The sequence below is a fragment of the Miniopterus schreibersii genome (assembly GCF_964146895.1).
Source record: "Miniopterus schreibersii genome assembly, chromosome: 7".
Taxonomy (NCBI): domain Eukaryota; kingdom Metazoa; phylum Chordata; class Mammalia; order Chiroptera; family Miniopteridae; genus Miniopterus; species Miniopterus schreibersii.
Genome location: NC_138108.1, coordinates 58,259,588 through 58,274,645, shown reverse-complemented (window position 1 = coordinate 58,274,645; position 15,058 = coordinate 58,259,588). Strand labels below are relative to the sequence as shown.

At 40.4% G+C, this 15,058-nt stretch overlaps 1 protein-coding gene across 13 annotated transcripts in view; it reads left to right on the top strand.

The window, feature by feature from the left end:
• LYPD6B (LY6/PLAUR domain containing 6B) overlaps positions 1-15,058 on the top strand; it is a 153,093-nt gene that overhangs the window by 66,020 nt on the left and 72,015 nt on the right. For 9 of the 13 annotated variants that reach the window (XM_081142465.1, XM_081142476.1, XM_081142471.1 and 6 more), the window contains one exon: positions 14,571-14,680. The gene's annotated coding sequence lies outside the window, so the exon portion shown is untranslated. Of the gene's footprint in view, positions 1-1,061; positions 1,356-12,721; positions 12,743-14,570; positions 14,681-15,058 lie in introns of those variants that run through there. The other 4 variants (XM_081142475.1, XM_081142472.1, XM_081142477.1 and 1 more) reach the window with 2 other exon arrangements.

Sequence of the window (15,058 nt, the reverse complement as noted above, 5' to 3'; positions counted from 1 at the left end):
CATGGGATTCAAGGGTGGTTCTACCTATTTCTGCCAGAACCAAGTAGCATAGTTTAATCTAGTAAATATTTGCTCACTGGCTTTCTGAAGCATTTATTAGAGAATGTTTCTTCCTTTTAATTCCTCACTGTGCTACCCCTTCAATAATGTGGATCTTAATGCAGTACTTCTTGGAAGATCCCAATAATTTCTCCTCTTTGGAGCTGGGAAAAACGACCCTGTTCTGATCAGTGATAATTTTTCCTTGGGTATTGTCTTTTCTGTGCAAATAACAGGTAGCTCATATCAACACTCAAGGTAGTTACATGCACGTGGGAAAACTGTGGTGTGTTTGGTATTAAATGCACGGGTCTGTTCTTCAGGCAGGGGTTATAAAACACATTATGTAACTGGGTATCATGATACTGGGAACACGTGTACATGCTGGGGAGGTCCTTGATTCTCAACTACGCAACACCTTTAGTCCTTAGCAACCACTTCTAATGCTTCTAAAGTCGTGGGAACAGGGTGGTTATCAGCTATTGGCACCACTGACCAATTCTTCTAATGGAGTTAGTTCATCAGAGGGAGAGATAATCCAAATAATAGATAGTTCATAAATAATTTGTCGCTGGTGCTGAAATGTGTTCTGCAGTTTCTCCTTTGCCAATTGACGTTTCTACTGTTTGCTTTAGGGTTATGTACGAAGAGCCCGCATTCCACAAGTTAGCATTCCACTGACAGTGCTGCCCTCCCCAGCTCTCTTCCTACCTCCTGCTCCCCATAGCAGCCCCACCACCCAAGTTATTATGAAAAGTGGTGAAGGAAGGTTCACAGGAAGCTTCTTTGGGTAATTTTCCCGGTGGCCGACCCCAGTAATCAAGAAGACCTAGACTCAGTGACTAGGTTGAAAGGAAGCCTTTGAAAAAGGAAGGGCTTGGCTGTGGCTTTTATTTTCCTAAGAAGAAAGTGGATGTGGGTTGACGAGGTCAAACTGCCTCTAACAGAAAAATTCCAGGAGGAAATTGGGCTTCCCCAACCAAACATAAATCATCCCCATCACTTATTGTCCTCCACCCCAGACCTCTGGATTGGCAAAGCCCAGGAACTCAAACACACCCTCACCTGCCAGTCCACGCAGTGACTGTACCAATCACCACTCTCCACCCCTGTTTGCTGAAGTGAAACAACGCCCAGCCCCAACAAAGCCCTCCACCAGAGAAACCAGGCCTGGCCCACGAGTTAGGAGAAGTAGATGACTCCCAACGCAGCAGAAAGTTTGGCTGCGCTCCACCTCCTCCTCCAGGCCTTTGCTTTGCTCAGAGCGCCTCCTCCCTCAGGGAAGCCGGTCTGCCTCCAGGGATCAGGGAGCCCAGGTAGGAATCGCATTCTGCCAGGAAACATCAAATTGGCTAATCTCTTCCCCTGCCCTGCTTCTTGCCTGGATTACAGCTGGGGAGGGGCAGGTCTAGGGTGGGAGGGGAAATGGTGAGTTGTGGTGTAGTCCAGGTGGATTAGGGCCAGCATGACATTTCCTCCCGCTGAGAGTGAAGTGAATCAGTATCATAACCCTTTTCTAAACCACACAGCACCTTAGGGAACTTTAACTCTAATGGGCCTTGCTCTTTTTTTCTTATTGAGATGTAATTGACATGTAACATTATATTAGTTTCAGGTGCACAACAGCATGATTTGATAGTTGTATAAATTGTGAAATGATCACCATAGTAAGTCTTGTTAACATACATCACCACGCACAGTTACAATTTTTTTCCTTGTGATAAGAACTTTTAAGATTAACTCTCTTAGCAACTGTAAAATATACAATACAGTATTAACTGTAGTCACAAGGCTGTACATTACATCCCCATGACTTACTTGTTTTATAACTGGAAGTTTGTACTTTTTGATCCACTCACCTCTTTTGCCCAGCCCCCAAACCCCACCTCTGGCAACCACCAATCTGTTCTCTGTATCTATGAGTGTGGATGTTTTGTTTGTTTGGGTTTTTAGATACCACATATAAGTGAGATCATATCGTATTTGTCTTTCTCTCTCTGACTTATTTCACTTAGAACAACACCCAAAAGGTCCATCCATGTTGCCAATGGCAAGATTTTCTCCTTTTTATGGCTGAATACTATTCCATTGTGTGTATGTATGTGTGTATACATACATATACACATTTCCTTTATCCATTTGTCCACCTGACACTAACTTGCTTTCACTTCTTGACTATTGTAAATAATGCTGCAATAACATGGGAAGGCATATACCTTTTCAAGTTAGTGTTTTTGTTTCCTTTGGATAAATATCCAGAAGTGAATTGCTGGATCACACTATAATTCTATTTTTACCCTCTCCTCAAGTACATGCTATTGTTGCCTAATATTTAGTTCTGACCTTTTGTCATCACAAGGCACACTTTAGGCTTATTATTTTACAGAAACAGTTTAAAATATCTGTATACAGTCACCTACCTATTTATCAAGTTTTTTCCTCACCATTTCTTGCATGTCAGATATTCCTTTAGGTTTATTTTCTTTCTTCCTAAATTACATTCTTTAGACATTTCTTTAGTGAAGTTCTGTTGATAGTAAACTCTCCATTTTTTGTTTATAAGAAAGTGTATTTATTTTATACTCATTCTTTAAAAATAGCTTCATTGGATGTTCTAATATTTAATAGTTGATTTCTTCTCGCATTAGATAACTTTTGTCTTCTGACTTCACTTGTCACTGTTGCCGGTCTAACTGTTGGTCTCTTTTGTGGCTACTTTTATAATGTCATTGCTTTGGGTAGTCTGCAGTATCACATCAATGTGTCTATATATGGAATACTTTTTATTTGTTCTGCTCAGTATACAGTGTGTTTTCTACATCTTTGGGTTGGTGTCTTTCATTAGTCTTGAAACTGTCTCTTCTCCTGTCTCACATCTCTCCTAGGATTTCCATGGGACTTATCTTCAACTTTCTTATTCTCTGCTCTATGTGTCTTAATATACTTTTAATATTTTTATCTTTTTATCTTTGCTGCATTTTGATCGCTTTTTTTCAGAACTCTTATGAGGTGAGTGATTCTGTCTTCCACTATGTAAATCTTAGGCTTAACCTATCCGTTGACTTTATAATCTCAATGATTTGATGTTGTTCCCCCCGCCCCTAAATATTCTCATAGGCTACTTTGTAAATCTTTCTAGTTATTTTCTGAAGTCTCTTTTTATTTCATTTATTTTCCATATTTTATTACATGAAATATTTCATATGTAGTATTATATAGCTGAGAATGCTAAATATTTGAACATTGAGGGTCTAATTCATTGTTTATTTTTTTCTGGCAACTCTCATTTATGCTGCTTTGTTTCCTTGTGTTTTCAGGAATTTTTTTTTGGAGCTTATATATTTGATTACATTTAATTTATAGCAATATTAAAGTCTTTCATTGATAGCTTTCCTCCAGAGAAGATTTGCAATTCTTGTGTCTGGAGCTTGGGGCAGGACTGACCTGGGACTGCATTAGCAACCCTTGCGGCTCTCAGCTTGTCGCACCAGCCTCAGGTTCACCTACCTCACCAAGGTCTGAGCGGCATCTGCTTCCAGGGCAGCCTGACTTGCGTATATGCTAGCCACTTAGCCTTTTGATTTTGTCTTACTCTTCTTTCCGCTCCCTTCCCCCTTCCTCCATTTCTTCTCCCCCCCGCCCCCCGTTCCTCCTGCTTCTTATCTCTCTCTCTCTGTATATACATGCACTCCTTTGAAATATTTTTCTACTTTTTTGGTGCTCAAAATGCATTATAAAGTTTGTTTATTCTATTTATCCAGGATGCTGTTATATTGTAGCCAGAAGGCCTCTCAGAATATGGGCTGGAAGCAGAAAATTTGACTGATACCTTTAGAGGATGCCCCAGTTCCTTGTCTCCTTACTTAGTTACAGCTAATTTGTGCCTGAGTGTAGGCTGAGCTTGGGACTATGTTTGGCTTATGGGGTATAATGGTGCCCTAATCACCCAGTATTTCACTTACTGCCTTATGGTCTTTTATACTGATTACCCTGAGGTCACTGGTCAGAGATGCCTTCAAAACACAATACAGCCTAGGCAAATGACTTTTTTAAATTAAAAAAACCCCAACTTGACCCCATTTTGGTTATTTAATTTCTTTAAAAGATATATTTTCAACTAATGTATGTCATTTAACTGATTTCTTAACTTAAAAGAAAAAACATAACCTATTATTCAAATGACTCTATTTGGATATGATATTGCCATCACTGGCTTCTAGAAAATCAGGTTTGTGTCTTTTCTTTTTTTTTTAACTAGTTACACCTACCATGTTATAAGCTTTTCTGGAACTGAATTATGTTTTTCCAGATGGTTTGACAGGGACCTGGGTATGGCATTTAGAGATGAACTTTCAGGTAGCATTTGAGATCTCCTGGTGGGCCAGTCTTAACTAGTAGAACAAGTTGTTTGGGTCAAGTTATAGATCTAAATCATGGACTTCAGGGATATTTTCTGAAAACAGATTCCTTGTCCTGGTTCTGGTCATTGGTACCACACCTTTCCCGTTACTGATGAACAGCTGCTGTAATTACACGGGTGAGTCTCACGAGTATGGAAAGCGGAGATAGAGTTGAGTGCTATTTGGTGTTAATCAAGGCGGTCTTCATTTGCTGCCTCATCTGAATGGAGACTATTGAAAGCAATGTGTAAGTACTCAGAGCTCCCAGTGAATGGTGGTGAGAGGGTCTTTGTACGTGAAACATTTCCTAAATTTTCTCTTTTCAAAAATAACCTTTCAAAACAAGCCAGAACTTCTTAGGCAATTACAGAGCCATTTCTATCAATAAAATAGCAACAGGATGTACTGTAGAAGGTTATGTATCCGTTCATGGCCCAGATGCTCAAGGACAGGCTCATGAAGAACATATCACCTTGCCTTTTGTGTTCTCTTGAGAGGCTGCTCTATTTTTAATCTTGCTTACTGTTCCCATCCCCTTGATTGTACACCAGTAGATAATATGAGGAAAATGATGTAGGCCACCTGCCTTAACCTCACAAATGAGAGGAAGGGAGAACTCACCTGGGGAATCTCAAAACTCTTTTCTGATGAAAAATGATGAATAATTCATGATTGGTTGAAATGTAATGCTGAGTGGGTGAATAGCAAAGGGCATATGGGATTTGGGGGTCTACGGCATGCTTCCTAAAATTCAGCATACAGGAGATGTCCTTCAAACACAAGGAAGTCCTGTACTGGTTATCTGATGGGGACATGCAAGGCAAGAGTCAAAGTTTGTATGTTTAGGAAAAAGCCATCTCTAAGACCCTATTAAAAGATGAAAAAAAATCTAAGAGTTATAGCACATGAGATTACTTAGAACATGAATGATTTTCCAAGCTTGAGAATATACAAAATACAGCAAGCAGGGTATTTCTTGGGGGCAGGGCCTGAGGAAATTAGGACAAGCCCCAGGCCTGGGCTGCCCTCTGCATATACTTCCTACTCTGTGCTACTTTTAGGGCGCTGGTCTGTAAACTCTCCATGTGAAAATCTCCTCTTTGGGAAGGATATAATTAACTCCTTTATACAGAAGTATACATTACTAATAAGCTTCATGGATTTCCTCCCCCTGGTTTTTAACTGCAGATAATCTTTCAGGCAAGGCAGTGCAGCTCCAATTGTGTAACAGCAAGTCTGTCTACTGGGGAGTGGTGGTTACCTTTTGAAGAAAAGGGTGGGAAGTCCAAGTACTTTGAGAGTCACAAGGCTTTTCCTGTGATGGGGCAGCACCCACAGCTGGTGGTGCCCAGGATGAGATAGACATGACTCATGGTGGTCTTGACCCAGTTTTCTTGATGGGGCTTTGTATCATCACAGCAGGGAACCTATAGAATTCATTTCTGCATCCTTCATGTCTAACTCAATGCCTGGTGCAAGGTAGGAGCTCTGTAAATATTGACTGTTGAATGGATGTCAGCTCAGGACCTGCTAATGGGGCGAGGGTATCTGGGAAGGAGGAAGGGAGGCACACAGGTACCCAGCATGAAAGGCTGAACAACATGGTCTCATTCTTTCTTGCCAAGTCATTCTTAATACTATGGGTTTTTCCCCCTCCGTCTCGTGTGTGTGTGTGTGTGTGTGTGTGTGTACAAAAGAGGCTTTTTTCTTTCTTCCTACTTCCCCACACTTTTGCTTCTGCTCCATCTCAGGCCCTGACCTTCAGTCCCGGAGCCTGGGTACTATTGGCCTTGTGCTCAAGTATGGTGACCGAATCTTCCCTCTTCCCTGCATGCCCTTGAGAGACCTATTGGGCCAGGAGCCCGAGCAGCAGCTTTTCTCCCTCCACATCTTAGGACAAGCCTTGCCTTTGTCTGCTTTGGATTTACCTAAGACACAGCCAGGAGTTTTGTGCCACCCATGAAGCTGTTGCTGAGGATATAGTTTGTGCCACTCTTCATCTGTTCTCCAGCCCTTGCTACAGACATGGCAAATTTCCAGGAGTTTTGCATTTGTATTGTTCTAGGAAAAAAAAACTTTAAGTGGCTTTTGAAGGGGAGGAGAATGGGGAAAAGGCAACTATTTTAAATTAATTTGGACATCAGAGTGGTTTGGCTCCTGTTCCGAAGCCACTTCATAATGAGTCTTTATTTAGGCACACATCCGTGGAGTGATTAATAAGGAGGGATAAAAGATAGCAATCCATCTTAGGTACCTGGAAAATTCTGTTTTACACCTGGAGGGAAAGTTCAAAGTGCTTGTTGAAAACCCAAATGTTTTTACCTTTGAAAGAGGAAGGTAGGCAGAGTCCCACTGAGTTATAGCTGGGCCAGAGTAAGTGATTCTCTGTGACTGGGGAGGGGAGCATTGACCCTGCTCCTGCTGCCTCTAAAAATCTGTATCTACTCCATCTCCATCCCACCAGATCATTCTACTTGGGATAAGAGGACACTGTCTGAAGTCTGGGTCTTTCTTGTCCCTGGTCTGTGCCTGGGAAAGGCTCTTGTGCCTAAGGACCTCTTTAACACTTGTCCCCTGCCTAAAACCTCCTACTTACTTTAAAAGCCTTTTATCCCAAATGTCTACAACATCAGTCGTAATGATACCTTTCCATGTTCATTTGTTTAGATATGCCACACTTCTGCCTGCTGTTGGCAGCCCTCCTGGACTAGGCTGCTTCTGCTAATCACATGGATGTTGAGTGTATTATGTTCACAAGTGGATGTAGAGAAGATATTTTGATTGAACTACAGATCCTTACCGCACGAGCTACTCATGCTTAGCAGAAATGTATTAAACAGTTGTGATCTGGAGTTTCATTAATCTTGGGGATTATGCTGCTTGCACATTGGTTAAATACTGTGGTTTCCATATCTTCCCCTAATCACAAGGATGTTTTATGAAAGAACTTTTGACATGAAGCTGTGTCTCAGGATGTTTCAAGAAAAAGGTAGTTATTGATTTTAATTTGTGATTGTGCATTCATTTCAGCTTACACGGTTTTACGTTGCAGCTTTCTTAAAGCTGTCAACACAGATGTGCTTCACGTAGCTCTCAGTCCTAATTTTGTGTTCTGTTCACTGAAGATAAGTGGCAGTTTCTTATTCTATTTTATTTTCCTGTGGGTTACCAGTGGGTCTAAATAACCCCCTTAGTGTGCTGACAGGACCAGCTGAGAAGAGATGAGAAAGGAGAAAAAAATTAAAAAAAGAGCGAGACACATGAGAAAGATAAAGAAAAGGAAGAGAAGGGAAGCATTTGGGGAAGGTGAGATAGGCCATTCATTCCTTCAGGGCTGCAAGGCTCCCGCATGATAGTGTATAAGCCAAGAGTTTAGACAGGATGCGTGTGGGCCACTTCTCTGCTCCTTGTCGGGTGGTGAAAGGAGAGGAGAGTTGTCAGGACTCTGGGGGACCCTGAGGCTTAGGTCAGTCTCCGAGGTGCTTTGAAGAGTCACACAGTAAATTCTTCAGCAGAGGGCAAAGGGCATCTGACCAGCAAAGTCTTTGGTATTAAGAAGAGCTAAAAAACAGAATGAGAGGCCAGAAAGAATTGATGGTGAAAATCCTCCTTTCAAAGAGAGATACATCTCAGAAAAACCCACAGAACCAAAGACTCTTAGAGTGGACAGATATCATTATCGTTTTAGTCCCATCTTTGTGCCTTCCTGATGGGGAAACCAAGACTAAGTGAGGGGAAGTGATGTGCCCAAAGCTATCAGTCAGTGGCTGATCAAGGCTGTGTATTTGTGGATCCTTTCCATACACTAATGCTGCCTTTTTATAGAAACAAAATCAAAGGCAAGTCAGAGCTGTGTTGCATAGAATGAAATCAAACAAGGCAGACAAGGGCTTGACTCATTACGCCCAAAGAAGAAGCATACCTAGAATGGAGTTCAACTTTTCGTAGTCTTGAAACTCATCTTTTCCTGGGCTGGGCCAGGTTTCTTATGTGCTGCAGCTAATAGAAGCAGTCTAGATGGAGCCCAGGCTGCCTGGTGTAGACTCACACTCAGAAGGTTGATGTGGAGTCCTGGTTGGGTGGCTCAGTTGGTTGGAGTGTTGTCCTGCACACAGAAAGGTGTCAGGTCCAATTCTCTTGTTTTACTGGTTCTAGATCTCCTGTGATTTAAGTGACTCAAAGCCTCTCATGTCTTTGCCTACCTGGGTTGTTTCCTTTTTAGCTAAACTTAAGACTTAAAGGGTCTTACAGACTCATATTCAGGAAGGTTAATGTTTTTGGCTACAGAGATTCTGAAATGCAAAGCAGCCTTGGCGAACTGGACTGAGTGGCCAAGTTAGAGGTTCTCGAATGCACAGTATCGTTGGCTGTCACTGGTCTTAATACCTCCCTCCTACCTCCCACCTTTAACTTTAGGTGTTGGAAAGTGAGTCAGTATAGCCAGTGTAAATCTGTTTCATTTCAAGGTCATAACCAGATATTCTGCTTGATTTCCCCTCCCTCTGAGAAACTCTCAGGGAACATTTTTGGGAACCATGCAGAGTAGGCAGGTTTCAAGAGTATCAGAACCACTGAGTCAAAATGCATGCAGTTGTTGGGCCATATGGTGTGGTTCTCGATGTATCGCTGCACCGTGAACAGGATTTCTGGGGGCATTTGGTCCAATCATCTTAGACTTTTTTGGTAGCGATGCATGGATGGACTGGGAATGGGCTAAAAAAGTAAAATAAAATAATCATTACTTCAACAGATATTTATTGGGTGCCTATTTGGTGCAGGTGTTGGAGATACAGTAATGAGCAAAGCACAGCCCCTGATCTCCAGGGCACATATTAGTTATATTGAGGGAAGAGGGAAAACAAATGAACAATATGTTTCTATAGTGATAAGAAACGAAGAAAGGAAAGAAGGGAGGAAGGGAAGAAAGAAGGAAGGAAAGAAGGGCCAAAGAACCAAAGAAAAGCAAGCAAGCTGAGAAGGGGGCTAGGGAATGCTGGGACCTATTTTAAAGAAGTGTCAGCAGGAAAGGTTCTGACAAGAGGACCTTTGAGCAAAGAGCTGGAGGGAAGAAGGGAGGAGGCCATGGGGATGTCAGCTGGAGAGAGGTCTCAGCAGAGGGAATAGTGAGAATGGAGCCTGCCCCTCCCTGCGGCTCTTCCCTGAAGGCACAACTTACGTTCCTTGCTGATTCCAATTTATAAGCTGGATATTATTATTTTTTACCAAAGGTTTTTGAAGTAGTTACTATTCAATGAGAATTATGCATATAATGTCCTTTATTATAGTAGTTGTTGTTATTAAGTATCAAATTCATCACATTTTTACTGCGTGGAATTCTGATTATTGTAGAAAGCCACAGAAAAGACTCCAACCCACCAAACTCATTATTGCTGCTAAGGTATTTGTAGGCATATAACACTGTCCCCTTGGGGATGGGAATGCTACATAAATGTAGAATTGTTTTACTGCCCCTGCAATTCAGATCGCTTGAGAGTGTTCTTCTGAAATAAAAGCCGGGTTGCTTGGGGATAGATTCGAATCAGTGATATAACTTGAAGTGATGCCAGCAGCCCCATTCTCTCACAGTGTGTGATGCGGTGGAGGGAAGTGCGGGTACAGGAGGAGGCAGAGGAATGCACTGGCTTGGAATTAGCCAAATCTGGAAGTAAGCCAGGATCCATCACGCAACATGTGGCTAATCTGTGTTGTCAATCACTATCTACCAGTCCAGAGCTCCCAGATCAAGATCTTTGGGGTTGGCATGCTGGAATAAACAGTAGCGAAGCTGACAAGGTAAAGACTATGCTAAATTAATAAGAAGATACCTTAGTATTTTTAAACCAAAGTTATTTTGGAATCGTGGAAAACGTTCAGGGAGAGAATCAGCTCTTCAAAGCAGATTCCTTGTAGTTATGTCTGATTTTCCCAGGGTCCCTTGTAATACCCCCTTGTAAGCTATATTTTGTAAATTTTGAGGGTTCCTTTAGGTTAAAAGGATATTGTTTAGGTAGTTTTGTGTGTATATTTAAACGTGAATATATATGAATAAATATGTATTTTCCCCATCTATTTCTATGAAAGTTTGAAATATTTTTACAGAAAGAATCAGAAACATCAGAAATCAAATGAGAGATAATTTACCAAAAACCACAACTGATGTATTATTTTTAGGGGAATCCTTGATTCTCTCTGCGGTCGCCCATCACCTCCCCCTCCCCGTGTCCAGGCTGGGTGAGATACTCTTTTACTGAGGGCTCAGAATTTCCTGTGTATATCTCAGCCATAGAAATGGCCACTCGTAAATTCAATATCTGCCCAGGGCTTTCTGGAAAGCTGACTCTATGTCCTTGAGCTCAGAATTACCAGCACTTCGCATGATGCCTGACATGTAATAGGGGCTCCATCTGTTTTTATTGAATACATGAAATGACTGAGTGAGTTTAAGATTTATATCTGGTTCTAAACTTCCTGTTAACCAAAGCAAAAAGAAAAATATATTGGTTATACAGTTCTCATGCATATAAAATTAAACAGTATTATTTCAGATCCATTTTTTTTCTTGGTGTTAAGTTCTTGAAAGCATCTGATGGAACATAATATCAAGACAGTGAGTTTTAAGAAATTTTATTTTCAGTACCTAATAAGCTACTCTTACCCTGGGCTAAATGAGAGAATGTGGCTTTTCCTAGAGCCTTGCAGCTGGAGGCAACTCCAGCACCTGGAGATCTGGGTCTTCATCAGCTTCTTAGCAGATTCTTTATTAGAACATCACTTTCTCAGATGGCAATGGATCCATGAGACAGAGTATTTATGCTACTGGATTTTATCTTCATGATTGCAACTATCTAATAGTTATTGTACTGAAAGATTTTATTGTGCTTGCAGGCTGAGGCATTAAGTGAAGTGTGTGAAGTAAGGGAAAACATTAATAGAAAACAAGGTGTGAGGATTCCGCAGTCACTGTAGGATTCCAGCTCACCCTAGCAGAGTGTTTGTCCTCCAAATTCTTCAGAAAAATTTGTCTTTGTTGACCTGTGAAGGCTTTATGAGAAAAGAATTATTTGTGGGAACAAATGTGGATTTAAGAATACAGGTGAGAATAAGTTAATGGATATCTTCTTAATTAAAAAAAATATATATATATTTTTAATTTTATTATTGTTTAAAATATTACAGATGTCCCTGTTTTTCCCCAGTGACCCGTTCCACCCCATTCCTTCCCCCTCCCCGATCCTTCTCCCCACCATTGTCCATGTCCTTGGGTCGTGCATATATGCACATAAATTCTTTGGTTACTCTCTCCCCCTCCACCCACCCGCCCTCCTCCATCCCTCTGGCATTCATCAGTCTCATCTATGCTTCCATGTCATTGAATCTATTCTGTTCATCGGTTTATTAAGTTCTTTAGATTCCACATATAAGTGAGATCATGTGATATTTGTCTTTCGCTGCCTGGCTTATTTCACTTAGCATAATATTCTCCAGGTCCATCCATACTGTCCCAAAGGGTACGAGATTCTTCTTTACAGCTGCGTAGTATTCCATGGTGTGAATGCCCCACAGCTTTTTTATCCACTCGTCTACTGATGGGCACTTGGGCTGTTTCCAGATCTTAGCTATTGTAAACTGTGCTATGAACATCGGGGTACATATATTCTTTCTGATGAATGTTTCAGGATTCTTAGGATACATTCCTAGGAGTGCAATCACTGGGTCAAAAGGCAGCTCCATTTTTAATTTTTTGAGGAACCTCCACGCTGTTTTCCATAGTGGCTGCACCAGTCTGCATTCCCACCAGCAGTGTACTAGGGCTCCCCTTTCTCCACACCCTCGCCAGCACATGTCGTTTGTTGATTTGTTGATGGAGCCATTCTGACAGGAGTGAAGTGATACCTCATTGTGGTTTTAATTTGCATCTCTCTGATGATTAACGACGTCGCGCATTTTCTCTTGTGTCTCTTGGCCATTCCTACGTCCTCTTTGGAGAAGTGTCTATTCAAGTCCTTTGCCCATTTCTTAATTGGGTTGTTTGTCTTCCTCTTGCTGAGTGCTATGAGTTCTTTGTACACTTTGGAAATTAGCCCCTTATCAGATACATCCTTGGCAAATATGTTTTTCCCAGACCGTGGGGTTCCTTTGTATTTTGAGGCTGTTTTGTTGTGCAGAAGCTTTTTAGTTTGATGTAGTCCCATATGTTTATTTTTTCCTTTGTTTCTCTTGCCCTAGGAGATGTATCAGTGAAAAGTCCACTACGTGGGATGTCTGTGACTTTACTGCCTATGTTTTCTTCCAGGATTTTTATGGTTTCGTGACTTACATTTAAGTCTTTTATCCATTTTGAGTTTATTTTTGTGTATGGTGAAAGTTGGTGGTCTGGTTTCATTCTTTTGCATGTATCTGTCCAATTTTCCCAGCACCACTTATTGAAAGGTATCCAAATTGGAAAGGAGGAAGTAAAACTGTCATTATTTGCAGATGACATGATACTGTACATAGAAAACCCTAAAGACTCCATAAAAGTACTACTAGATTTGATAAACGAATTTGGCAAGGTAGCCGAATACAAAATCAGCATCCGGAAATCAATGGCATTCTTATACACCAACAATGAACTTTCAGAGAGAGAAACTAAAAAAGCAATACCATTTACCATTGCAACTAAAAAAATAAGATACCTAGGAATAAACTTAACCAAGGATGTAAAAGACCTGTACTCAGAAAACTATGGGACACTGAAAAAAGAAACAGAGGAAGATTTAAACAAGTGGAAGAAGATACCATGCTCATGGATTAGAAGAATTAATATCATTAAAATGTATATACTACCCAAAGCAATTTATAAATTTAATGCTATTCCTATGAAAATACCAACAGCATATTTCACAGACCTAGAACAAACAGTTCGAAAATTTATATGGAACCAAAAAAGACCCTGAATAGCTGCAGCCATCTTGAGAAAAAAGAACAGAGTGGGAGGGATCACATTACCAGACTTCAAACTGTATTACAAAGCCACTGTAATCAAAACGGCCTGGTATTGGTACAACAACAGGCATATAGATCAATGGAACAGAACAGAGACCCCAGAAATAGACCCACGCCATTATGGTCAGTTAATATTTGACAAAGGAGGCAAGAGTATCCAATGGAGTAAAAATATTTTTAACTAGCCTCTTCTGCAGAGAGGAAACAGGGCTATGAAGTACAAAGATGTAGTTGTTGAAGGAAAGAAGGTGATTGGTTTTTGCTGTGTGTTTATGGGCTGAGAGACAGAGGACAATGAAAAATCCCTTGATCTACAACAATAATTATGAGCATTATTTTTATATGTTTTTAAATGACATTTTCTTTTAAGTTGGGTACTCAATTAGTAGAGAAAGGCTTAACCATTGGTTGAGTAGTTAAAGGTTCTGAATCCCATGGCAGTCTAAGGAGAAATGGCAGGAAACAAATATTTATTGAGCATCTACTGTTTTCCAAGCATTTTGTAAAGAATTTTAGATATTTTTCTTTTCCTTTGAGTACTTATGGTAATTCTGTCAAAAAAAGGGGAAACTGCATTAGTGAGGTTATATTATTGCGATCATGCTGTTAGTGTACATATCACAGCCAGTATTAAATCCACTTAAGTGTGTTCCAAAGCTCAGGAAGGTGTTACTTTTTTATTTTAAAAGTGCTCCAGTGGCTTCTCATTTGCATGGAAGGGACCCTCTGGGACTTTGATTAAGAGCACATCTGGCATTATCTGCATATACAAAAATAATATACCTGATAGATATATGTATGTCCATATTTCAAAAATATGGAGTCATTTTGGGATTTCCCATTAATAATTTATTTAAAAGCATTACATCTACAATATAAACTCAACAAGACTGGGGATTTTGGTATACTCTTTGTGATGTAACTCAAGCACCTAGAACATAGCAGATGCTCAATTAATATTTGTGCATGCGAGTGAATCGTTATAATTCTTTAAACACTGTGCTTAATTTGATCACCTTTCTGTTCATCGACATTTAGATTATTTTCATTTTTTCTTTCATAAACAATACTTATATATGCTACAAAGTCCTTATACATGTGTCTTTCCCCTTTGTAAAGAAATATTCTATTATTTAATTATGATAGATTCCTGGAAGAGGAGTTGCTGGGACGAAGGAACACGTGTTTTAGATTCTGATACAGTCTTTCTGCGTGTGCGTTGGTACATCTATCAATGACGGTACCTCTCAGAGCAGGTAAGATGATCTGTCTCATTGCAACCAGGCTGACTTTGGAGTCACCAGGCTTTTCACTCTTTAAAGGATCATTAAATTCCAAAATTTGGAAGGTTTATTGCTTTCTATAGTTTCTGTTTTCCCTCTTAGAAGCAAGGACAATGTAGTATGGCTCCCTTCTTTTTGGGTTAGAGAGTATGTGATATTATTCAATGAAATTAGTTGTTCTTTTTTAAACCCATGTTATGTTCTCTTTGCTATTCTATGCGCTCCTGTTTGAATATATGGACCCTCTCTTGTCATTGCTAATTATATACCAAGGAAAGAAAAAACTAAGTCCAAAATTAGTTGTACATCGTCAGCACATGTGATGAAACCGTGGCTGCGTCTCTAAACCAC